Source organism: Vigna umbellata, chromosome 1 (genome assembly GCF_029865625.1).
Source record: "Vigna umbellata cultivar VRB3 chromosome 1, Vumbellata_1.0, whole genome shotgun sequence".
Taxonomy (NCBI): domain Eukaryota; kingdom Viridiplantae; phylum Streptophyta; class Magnoliopsida; order Fabales; family Fabaceae; genus Vigna; species Vigna umbellata.
In genome coordinates, this window is record NC_142165.1 from 56,428,552 (window position 1) to 56,441,258 (window position 12,707).

Here is a 12,707-nt window from a genome sequence, read left to right on the forward strand (position 1 = left end):
TCTCCTCTCTCCGACGCTGGCAACCCAGGGAGGGGTCCGCCTCCACCAGCTTATGCACACGGGCCGCCCACCGTCGAAGCCACCGCCGGCCGTCACTCCAGCCCTTCCAGCTCCATCACTCACGGCTGAGACCACCTTCGCGCTCGACTTGAGGCGTTGCCGGCGAGGCGGGTTGCCACCGCGATCTCGACCAGCCGCACCGCTCACCACCGAGATCGTCGCCAGCCACCAGATCCAGGCCTTTTCGAATTTTTTTTATGCCAAAACTTCCCCAGCAACACCACTTTTCCTTCTTTTCCTCCCCTCATTTTCATCGTTTATTGATTGGTTTGATGTTGATTGGTTCTCCCATTGACGTTTTGTCTACTGAGGTTGGGAACGATGGGTGTGTGTTACGTTCGGATGAGTATGAGTGTGAGTGTGGTTGCCATTTTTGGGATTAATCTGATGAATGTTGTAGCATAGGAATTTCGAGGGAGTAGGCTAATTAGATAGGTGTATTACAGGCTGGTGATAACGTAGTTTTTGGTGCTTGGTGTTGGAGTCAATGAACTCAAGGATGTTGAACTAGCGATGCAGCTGAAATATTAATCTGTCACCCTTGTTTGAATGTGTTGGATATAACAGAGGCAAACTTTGAGTGTATTGGCATGGGATCTGTGATTTTTATTCTCTTTGATACAGGTGAAGGATGATGGAAGGTAGCTGCGGCCGACACTATAACTCGGGCTGAGGGAGATCTTGTTAGATAGAAAAGTTATTTCTGCCTTCTGTTTTGCTTTATGAAAATGCATTTGCTAATCCAGTTTACTCTTTATTTGCACGTTTTCTGGGTAACAAAGGGGTATGGAGTGTTGATGTTAGGAAAGTGTATGTCTATCTTCTCTTGTTAGTTAAATAGACGAAGTTTGCAGGCGCTGAAACTGCATTTTGGGTGCAGTTTTGATTAACAGAGGAAAGCAAGCAAATGCAACCATATACATTGGTGGAACATCAATCATTCATCTCTCAGCATGCATAAGGAAAGCATATCTACGAGGAGCATGACCAAAAAGCTTGGGAATACGAAGACTTACCTTCGCGGCTTCAAGACTCTTCCGTCTGGTTTTAGTCCCCCTGGCTCTCTTAGACCGAATCTTCTTTGGATTACCAAAATGTTCTTACACGCCCAGAAACGTTAGGTTGAATGTGCACTCAGGTTCCGGATGGCAGCCAAGGTGAAGGTGAAGGCAAAATGATTCTCTCCCTCTCTTTTTAATGACTGTGATGAAACGATTTTCAAAAGCCAACCCAAACTTCTGTCTCCTCTGCTTCCTGGGAGCTCTGGCCTATCCTCTGACCTGGGATCTTCCTTTTGTCTTTTTTCTTTTTCTTCATGTCTTCACTGTATTAGTTGCAGAAGCTCGTTCGAAAAATCTTCCCCTTTGATGTATGCTTGTAGTCTTACGTAACAAATTTCAGTAAAAGGAGGCAAGACTTTTTCACTCTGTCACTGAATGTGCTCATTTTAAGCATAACTGTGTGTCGCAGGACGGTAAGCATTGCCTGACGCTTTGCGTTGTAGGAGGGGCAGCTTCATTGACCCTAGGATTTTTTTATTTTTTATTTCTATTTTTAAATTAATTCTTTTTTTTTTTTTTAAAAAAAGAAAAAGACTAAATAAAATATAGTAAAATAAACTAATATAGAAATAATGTAAGAAGATACAAAATAGTAATAATACATATTATAACGAAAATAGAATTAAAATAATAATAAAATAAAGTAAAATAGAATAGAATAATAATGGAAGAAAAGAAAAAATATGAAGTAATATAATATAATAAAGTAAACTTAAAAAAAAAATTAAATAACCAAATAAGATAAAGATAAAAAATGAAAGAAAAACAATACAAGAAAAATTACATAGAATGGGACAACGTAAGAAGCGACCTATTATTTAGTCAATCCGGACGAAATTAGGTGTTGACAGCTGCCCCTCTTTACTTAGATATTACCGGATAATATGAAAATTTGATATTTTCGTATTATTGGAGTAAAAGCTAAGTAAAGATAGAAATACTAATTTCGTCTGGATTTCAAAATGAACAAGGAACAACAGGGAAATTAAAACAAAAAGAACAAGGCTAAGAGATTTGAGGTGTGCAGACCTCATGGAGGTCGTCATAACCCTATGGATGAATGAATGAGGTGTAACAACCTCGTGGAGGGTGTAACATCCCTATGGATGAATGAATGAGGCGTAACAACCTCGTGGAGGGTGTAACAACCCTATGGATGAATGAATGAGGTGTAACAACCTCGTGGAGGGTGTAACAACCCTACGGATGAATGAATGAGGTGTAACAACCTCGTGGAGGGTGTAACAACCCTATGGATGAGTGAATGAGGTGTAACAACCTCGTGGAGGGTGTAACAACCCTATGGATGAGTGAATGAGGTGTAACAACCTCGTGGAGGGTGTAACAACCCTATGGATGAGTGAATGAGGTGTAACAACCTCGTGGAGGGTGTAACAACCCTATGGATGAGTGAATAAGGTGTAACAACCTCGTGGAGGGTGTAACAACCCTATGGATGAGTGAATGAGGTGTAACAACCTCGTGGAGGGTGTAACAACCCTATGGATGAATGAATGAGGTGTGACAACCTCGTGGAGGGTGTAACAACCCTATGGATGAGTGAATGAGGTGTAACAACCTCGTGGAGGGTGTAACAACCCTATGGATGAGTGAATAAGGTGTAACAACCTCGTGGAGGGTGTAACAACCCTATGGATGAGTGAATGAGATGTAACAACCTCGTGGAGGGTGTAACGACCCTATGGATGAATGAATGAGGTGTAACAACCTCGTGGAGGGTGTAACAACCCTATGGATGAGTGAATGAGGTGTAACAACCTCGTGGAGGGTGTAACAACCCTATGGATGAGTGAATAAGGTGTAACAACCTCGTGGAGGGTGTAACAACCCTATGGATGAGTGAATGAGATGTAACAACCTCGTGGAGGGTGTAACAACCCTATGGATGAATGAATGAGGTGTGACAACCTCGTGGAGGGTGTAACAACCCTATGGATGGGTGAATGAGGTGTAACAACCTCGTGGAGGGTGTAACAACCCTATGGATGAGTGAATAAGGTGTAACAACCTCTTGGAGGGTGTAACAACCCTATGGATGAGTGAATGAGATGTAACAACCTCGTGGAGGGTGTAACAACCCTATGGATGAATGAATGAGGTGTAACAACCTCGTGGAGGGTGTAACAACCCTATGGATGAGTGAATGAGGTGTAACAAGCTCGTGGAGGGTGTAACAACCCTATGGATGAATGAATGAGCTTGATCACTAGGTTCGGTGATTGCCCTACAGAGGGGCGCTATTGTAGAAGAAAAACCTGGACTCAAATTTTTGAAACATTGGTGAATATCGAGCAAAACAATGAACAGGCTTAGAAGCGAAAGTCGTATTAACCTTTTCCATAACTTTTTTCCTTGAGGATTTTTCGAACAATTTTCTTTGCTTCTTTTGAGATGCATGATGTGATGTCATATGGGTGCATGAATGCATGAACACATGAGGCATTTGTTTCGTTTTTTTTTTTTTTTTTTAATATATATGTTTTTTTTATTTATATATTTTTTGAAAATTTTAGGTTTGGAATCCGTTGTCAATATTGTCGTTCAACTTGATGTACATTCAAAATGCATTCATTGAAAATAATGTCGAGAGATAGTGAGTCCTTTGATGAAAAGGAAAAGAGTGTAACCATTAGTTCAAATCCCTTTTAACGCTTCTTGCAATTCAAACTAGCTTGAACCCGACAAAATGTGAGAAAATGGTTATGAAAAGTGGATGGCTGAATGATGGTTTGGGGGAAACATTAACTTTCGTGCTCTCCCCATCCGGGGGTGTCGTTAATATTTCGAAAATCAAGGCTGACAAGCCTGCCCCAACTTTGTTGTGCAAAATAAGTGTGATTTGGAGAGGTGGACAAGTCTGGGTAGGGAGGAATGCCCTAGTTTGACGATTCTCTCTTGACGGGAAGACTTCACATTATATTTTTTTCATTTTTCCTTTATGCTGCTTTTCTCTTCTTCTAGTGATCATGTCATTCACCACATCATTTCGTTCCAGAGTTAAGTTCATGAGAAAAATCAGGACAAACATTCTTCAGTCGGCGTGGACTTTAATTGGCTTGTACCTTGGCTAAAGGTCAAAGGGTTTTGAAAGAAACGGATAATGAAGGCCCAAATAAGTGTTTGACGGTCGAATTATCTTAACAAGAATCATCTGCAATGTGTCGAGTCAACTATCTCTAGGAGTTTGGAACTTCGGACGTCCTTTTATTTTTCATCATTTTTGTTTTGTTTTTTTGTTTTTGTTGTTGTTTTTTTTTTCTTCTTCTTTTTTCTTTGGCTTTCTTTTTTTTTCTTTTTTTTTTCATTCGTCTCGTCACCTCTACTGTGACCCTTTTTGAAACTTTTCTTTTCATTTCTCTTTTTCCACAAATCTTCTCCTTGACTTGGACGCCCTTGACGTTCCTTTGGATTGACATCGATATGCTAATGATTCTTGTTGAGGGTGATGAAGAAAAACAATTATAACTTACGGCTCAAAGGGGGGTGCAACTGGATAAATTTCTTTTATCACTTGAGTGAAGAAAAATGGCCACACGTCATTCTGAAGCTTGCTTGCCTTACTTCCCCCAACCTTAAACCTGAAGTGAAACTCTACAGCGATTGACACATCAACTAAATTTTTTTCTTTTTTTTTTTTTGTCTTTCTTTTTTTTTTTTTTTCCGATCGACGGATCATTGGGTACGCGCATCCTGATGAAAACTGCCCCAGTATTATATTCATGACAATCCTCTGTTTTAAAGGGGAACGAGAAAGCTAGGGGTTCAAGTAGTATGAATGCAGATGCTTCAGTAGGAAGAGAACACTAGTTACTATGAATCAGGAAAAGACTCAACACTAGCATTTTTCAAAACTTTGTTTGCTTTTGCTTTTCGAAAGTACTATGCCCTCGGCAGACTTTATTGACAACGAATTCAACATGTGTCCTTTTTTATTATTATTTATTATTATTATTTTTTTTTACGACATCCCTCAGGAACGAGTTTGTGCTCGATGGATATACCTGTGATGCTTTAATTACTATCACTTTCTTTTTTTCCTTACTTTACTTTAAAACCCAGTGCGACATGAATCGTGTCGAAAGAAAAATCGTAAAAGTTGAATAATGGATAAGACCGTATGGTATTTATTGAATGAAGTAACACAGAATACAACATAATTCAAAAACAGTGTTAATATCCCTTAGTGGCATCCCCTATCGCGGAATCATCATGCGTAAAACTTTTTACCGCATCAGAATTAACCGGTAAAGGTAACTCCTCTCCATCCATCCTTGTGAGGATTAGTGCCCCTCCAGAGAATGCCCTTTTTACTACAAATGGTCCTTCATAATTTGGGGTCCACTTGCCTCTGTGATCCTTTTGTATAGGCAAAATCTTCTTTAACACCAGTTCGCCTTCGTGGAACTCCCTTGGGCGCACCTTTTTGTCGAAAGCCTTTTTCATTCTTCTTTGGTAAAACAATGTCCCGTGGCACACCGCTGTTAGTCTCTTTTCTTCGATGAGATTGAGCTGGTCAAACCGAGTTTGAACCCACTCAGCTTCCTCCAATTGGGTTTCCATTAAAACTCGTAGAGATGGGATTTCCACCTCAAATGGAAGTACCGCTTCCATGCCATACACAAGCGAGAAAGGTGTTGCCCCAGTTGACGTTCGTACTGATGTACGATATCCATGCAAAGCAAAAGGAAGCATTTCGTGCCAATCTTTATAGGTGACTACCATCTTTTGCACAATTTTCTTGATATTCTTATTAGCAGCCTCTACTGCCCCATTCATCTTTGGACGGTAAGGGGAAGAATTGAGATGATGAATTTTGAACTCCTCACATAACTCCGCCATCATCTGGTTGTTTAGGTTGGTGGCATTATCAGTGATAATCTGGTTAGGTAACCCGTATCTGCAGATCAACTCCTTTTTTATGAATTTGGTCACCACTTTTCTAGTCACGTTGGCATAAGAAGCAGCCTCAACCCACTTGGTGAAGTAATCGATCGCGACTAGTATGAAACGGTGTCCATTTGACGCTTTTGGCTCTATAGCTCCGATAACATCTATTCCCCACATTGAAAATGGCCACGGTGCAGACAACACGTTCAAGGTCGTGGGCGGCACATTGATATTGTCTGCATACATTTGACATTTCTCGCACTTCCTCACGTGTGTACAACAATCATTTTCCATGGTCAACCAGAAGTAACCAGCTCTCAAGATCTTCCTGGCCATTGAATGCCCATTCATATGTGTGCCAAAGGTACCTTCGTGCACTTCTTTCAGTATCATCTCGGCTTCCTTTGCATCCATGCATCTGAGGAGAACCATGTCATGATTTCTCTTGTATAAAATATCCCCATTTAAAATAAAGCTGCCAGCCAACCTCCTTAACGACCTTTTATCGTTTTCAGATGCCTTCTCAGGATATTCTCGGGTCTTAAGATAGTGCTTGATATCAAAATACCAAGGTTTACCATCTACCTCCTCCTCGATGAAATGGCAATATGCTGGCTCTGCATGGCACTTCATTTCAATCATTGGTAATTCTGCATCTTGGTCAACTTCAAACATCGAAGACAAAGTAGCCAAAGCGTCTGCTAATTGATTATCTTCTCGCGGTATGTGGTTAAATGTGATGGCGTCGAAATACTCCATTAATCCCCTGATGTAAGCTTGGTAAGGAATTAATTTCGAATCCCTAGTTTCCCACTCTCCCTTTAACTGGTGGATGACTAAGGCTGAATCTCCATATACATCCAGAATTTTCACTTTGGACTCTATTGCCGCCCGAATACCCATAGCGCAGGCCTCATATTCTGCAATGTTATTTGTGCAATTAAAGCATAATCTTGCCGTCATAGGTATGTACTGATGCTCTGGAGAGATGAGAACTGCCCCTATGCCATGCCCCATCACATTCGAGGCTCCGTCGAATAATAACCACGTTTCTTCGTCTCGGTTTTTTCTACCTTCTTCGAATAGAGCCATGATATCTTCATCGGGAAATTCGGGTGCATTGGCTGATAATCGCTGATGGGTTGATGAGCCAGGTATTCTGCTAACGCACTCCCCTTGACGGATTTCTGAGTAACATACACGATGTCATATTCTGACAATAGCATTTGCCACCGAGCTATCCTTCCAGTAAGAGCAGGCTTTTCAAAAATGAACTTGATAGGGTCCACCTTGGATATCAACCAGGTTGAGTGACTCAACATGTATTGCCTTAAGCGATGAGCAGCCCACGCCAATGCACAACAAGTTCGTTCTAACGACGAATATCTTTGTTCGCAGTCTGTGAATTTCTTGCTCAAGTAGTATATGGCGTGCTCTTTCTTCCCAGCTTCATCGTGTTGACCCAACACACAACCCATCGACTTATCCAACACAGTCAAATACAAAATAAGTGGTCTTCCTGGCTCAGGTGGACGTAATACGGGAGGGTCTTGCAGGTATCGTTTGATTTTTTCAAAAGCGGCTTGACAGTCCTCGTTCCAAACCACAGCTTGATCCTTTCGTAACAACTTGAACATTGGTTCACACGTAGCGGTTAATTGGGAGATGAATCTAGCAATGTAGTTCAGTCTACCCAAAAAACCTCGAACCTCCTTTTCTGTTCTAGGCGCAGGCATTTCTATTATCGCTCGCGCCTTATCAGGATCCACTTCTATCCCCTTTTGGCTAACCACAAAACCCAACAATTTCCCAGATTTCACTCCAAACGTGCATTTGGCGGGGTTTAACCTGAGTTTATACTTTCTCAATCTCTCAAATAATTTTTCAAGTTGAGAACGTGCTCTTCTTCCGATTCAGACTTTGCAATCATGTCATCCACGTAAACTTCGATTTCCTTGTGCATCATGTCATGAAAAAGTGCCACCATCGCCCTTTGATATGTTGCCCCGGCATTCTTGAGCCCAAAGGACATCACCTTATAACAAAAAGTTCCCCACAGCGTGATAAAGGTTGTCTTTTCCATATCTTCTGGCGCCATTTTGATCTGATTATATCCTGAGAAACCATCCATGAATGAAAATAGCGAAAACTTGGCTGTGTTATCGACTAGAGTGTCGATGTGCGGTAGTGGGAAATTGTCTTTTGGACTTGCACGATTCAAATCACGGTAGTCAACGCACATTCGAACTTTACCATCTTTCTTGGGTACTGGTACGATATTCGCCACCCATTGCGGGTATTTCGCCACAGCCAAAAATCCTGCATCAAATTGTTTCTGCACCTCTTCCTTGATTTTCAAAGACATCTCAGGCTTCATTCTCCTTAGTTTCTGTTTGACCGGGAGGCATTCCGGCTTAAGAGGGAGTTTATGCTGCACGATATCGGTATCCAAACCGGGCATATCATTGTACGACCAAGCAAACACGTCCTTAAATTCCTTCAATAGGACACGCAACCTTTCTCTTATTTCCTCTTTCATGGTTGTGCCGATCTTGACTTCTTTTATCTCGTCTTTCTCACCCAAGTTGAGTATTTCGACATCTTCCTGATAGGGTTTTATTTCTTTAGACTCTTGTTCCACTAACCTCATTAGTTCTGGAGAGGGTTCCGAACCATCTTCATAATCATCTTCCGTATCATCGACAGGGTGCTCCAGATTAGGGATATCGACATTGTTATTTTCAAAATATTCATTGTCATATCTGCATTATTTAAGTTTTTGAAAAAAGAATAAATAAACAAAAAAACGATGGAGGAGGCTAAATGAGGATAAACACGATTCAAATATCACACTGAAAGCAAAATAAAAGCGTCAACCCGTAAGTCATGAATCCTAAAGCCCCGGGTAAAGCGATAGGATCAATTAATATATTACATTTCGTTCGAATTAAACATCACAGGTAAATCCACAGTCTTCCAATTGCTGAGCCGCGCATCTGGTGAGCAAGCCCACACGAAGTTCGAGCTTTCAGATCCATCTTCCTCTTCCAAGACCGCTATAAGGCTAGTGTTCACCCATCCAGCGCTGCGAAAACTCTCCTTGATATCACAAATGTGAATCTTCCTCGTCCTTGGTTCCCGTCGTTCTATCCGAGCCAGACTACGCTCCCTCCTTTCCTCGATCAGCCTCTTCTTATCCCCCTTGCTGGGCTTGTACCCTAGGCCATACCTGCTTTTGTTCTCGACCACCTCCAATGGGATGTCCGCCCCTGTCCGTGCTTGCCTAAACCGCTCCCGTACTTATAGCCTTCTTTCAGCATGACCTTGGCCGCCATGATAGAGGCACATGACAGATATGGGTTTACTGGAAATGGTTCCACATAGGTGTTTCCCACGATCTCCAATGATTGGAAAGCTGTCTCGAGAGCTTCCTCGGCTGCTTCTATATAACGGGCAGAGGATGGCCCACTCACAAGGAGATCCTCCTCTCCAGAAACTATCACTAGCTTATCTCCCATGACATATTTCAGTTTCTGGTGCAGTGTGGAAGGTACAACTCCCGCAGAATGGATCCACGGGCGACCCAATAAACAACTATAGGCTGGGAGGATATCCATGACCTGGAAGGTTATTTGAAACACACATGGGCCAATCTGGACCGGCAACTCTATTTCGCCCATGACTTCCCTCTTGCTACCGTCAAACGCCCTCACAATCATTGAGCTTGGCCTCATATGCATTCCGTCACAGGGTAGCTTCTCCAATGTTGACTTTGGCATGACGTTCAAAGAGGAGCCATTGTCCACCAAGACACGCGCTATGACGTGATCCAGGCATTTCACAGAGACATGAAGAGCCTTGTTATGCCCCCTGCCTTCAATAGGTATCTCCTCATCGGTAAAGGTGAGGTAATTATTAGCAACGATATTGCCAACAATGCCCTCAAACTTGTTCAGAGAAATACCTTGCTCCACATGGGCCTCACTAAGTATCTTCATTAACAACTTCCTGTGAGATGCAGAATGCATGAGCAGTTCTAGCAAGGAGATCCGGGCAGGCATGCGGTTTAGCTGTTCCACCACCTTGTACTCGCTCTGTTGTATGAACTTTAAAAACTCGCAAGCCTCTTCTTCGGATATCTCTCTCTTCTCTCCTTCGTCAGGGGTCTCTTTTTCTTGTACACCCTTCCCTTTCAAGAACTCCTTAGCTTTTGCGGTCATTGTTGCTTCCTTATTGTTGGCTCCCTCTCTTGTCAGCTCTGGTGGTGTAAAGATTCGACCACTTCTCGTCATCCCCCGATGCCTGATATGTTTTCAATGGCCGGGTCAGCACCCTTTCCTTCTCCTAACGCAAATGCCCCATATCTCCAAGGGACAGCTTTCTCATTTTTGTAAGGAAAGGGGGATGGGACACAGATAACCACAGACGGTTTTTCTTCAGTCATCGGTGCAGGAGTGGTTCTACTGAAACGTATCACCAGCGGTTCCGGTAGAGTTACATCAGATTCCCCACCAGTTTGTGCAAACACTTCTTCCTCTTTATCCTCGCGGCATACTTGCATCAAACTTCTGTCAAGCAGGTCTTGCAGAATATCTTCTAATTCAACACACTCTTCAATAGAGTGCTCAGCATCTGGATGAAGTGCACATGATGTACCCATATCATAATCACCTTTCACTAGGCCCACTTTTAACAACGCCTCGAAAATAAACCTCCTAGAACTCCGGATTTCACTCACATCCCTTATCAACTCCTGTTTTCCGGCCTCGATGGCGTTCGTCGAGGTACTCCCATGCCCGGACAATGGGTTATCCTCGATGCTAGGCTTATCTTCTTGAAACTTTAGCCAACCAGAGTCGATTAGAGCCTGTATCTTATACTTGAAAGCCACACACCGCTCGGTTGAGTGACCAATGCCTCCTCCATGGTAACTACACTTGGCATCTGCATCATAACCCCTTGGGTATGGAGGTTGTACAGGCTTCATCGGGCAAATGGCAACCAAACCCTTTTTTACAAGTTGAGGCAACAACTCCGTGTAAGTCATAGGGATGGGGGTGAAATTAACAAATTGATTCTTTCTCGGGTTGGTGTTTTGACCCGCATTGATATTTGGACCCGCGTTTGCCCCGGCCCTCCACGCTTCAGTTGGGACTCGCGGTGGTTGATAATACCCTTGTTGTTGTTGTGGCCTAGTTTGATGATCGAACGAGGCGTTAGCTGCATAGGGGGGTTGGCCTAAGTATGGTCGATAACCATGAGTGGGAGCCTGACCTCTCCACGCAGGCATTATCGAGGCTGCATGCACCTCCCCTTCCTTCTTCTTTCCCGGATTGAAACCGGGTTTTTTGTAGTTTGTAGCTGCGGGCGGGCCATACACAATTTTCCCGTTTTTCAGCCCAATTTCTATCCTTTCGCCAATTATGATGACATCCGCGAAATTGACGGACACGTTCCCCACCATATGTTCATAAAACGGCGGCTGAAGAGTATTTACAAACATTGCCACCATCTCTCTGTCAAACAAAGGTGGCTCAACTTGCGCGGCCAATTCTCTCCACCGTTGGGCATATTCCTTGAAAGTTTCATTGTCTCTCTTCCCCATATTTTGCAACTGCAGACGGTCCGGTGCAACATGCGTGTTGTATACGTATTGTTTCACAAAAGCGTCAGCTAGATCCGCCCAACAACGAATTCTAGAGGGCTCTAAATGGGTATACCAGTTTAACGCCACCCCAGCCAAACTGTCTTGGAAAACGTGGATGAGTAGCGGGTCATCATAGGCGTACGCAGCCATCTTTCTACAATACATGGTCAGATGGCTTTTAGGGCATGTACTACCCTTGTACTTCTCAAACTCCGGCGCCTTGAACTTATGCGGTATTTTCACACCAGGGGCCAAGCTTAGTCTTGCAACATCTCCAAAGCCGTAGCTTTCCACCCCTTCAATGGCCCTCAATCTTTCCTCAAGAATCTCCATGCCTGCCTTTAGCTCCTTCAAGGTCACTGATTCTCCCATGCACTGCGGTTTGCGATGCGGCCCTAGCTGAAGATTCATGATTAGCGACCACGTACGGCATTGCAGTTACTCGTGTCCCTTCAACTGTGTTTGTTTCGTTCCCTTGTGCACTCACCATGGGAGCTGACACGGAGACGGGTCCCTGAGTGCCGATTGGCGGTACATTGACAGTTGTGGGAAAGGAGAAAGATGCATGCTCTGTTTCTAAGTATTCTCCTACGGGAGGAGTGTAACCTGGGGGTAACCCATATGGCGGGAAAGGTATCGATTGGCTGGCGGTGTTCAACAACGGGGGATAAAAATGGGCATTTCCTCCGATCTGTGCGGACGAAGACTCTGCAGTAGTCTTCAAGGATTCAAGGGCAGCCAAGATCTGGCCAACCTGGTCTTTCAACTGGCTAACTTCGGCTTTGATGGATTCTTGCGACTCCTCCCAGCTTTCCATTATCCTTGAATTGGCTCGAGTCCTGTAGGGATGTCGCGGAAAATTGGCCGTTGTTTTCCTCACTTGTACTGTTTTATTATTTGATTAACTTTAAATTAGATGAGAACGAAATAAAGAAAACATGATGCATGTTGGTAACAGGTGGAAATCACAAGATCACGATGACATTACTGATGGAAATCAATACAAGTTGATACCAGACAAACCTTCCATA

At 43.2% G+C, this 12,707-nt stretch overlaps 1 pseudogene; it reads right to left on the minus strand.

The window, feature by feature from the left end:
- Positions 1-7,893: 7,893 nt before the first annotated feature.
- Positions 7,894-12,493, minus strand: LOC148205833 (uncharacterized; annotated as a pseudogene).
- Positions 12,494-12,707: the final 214 nt, after the last annotated feature.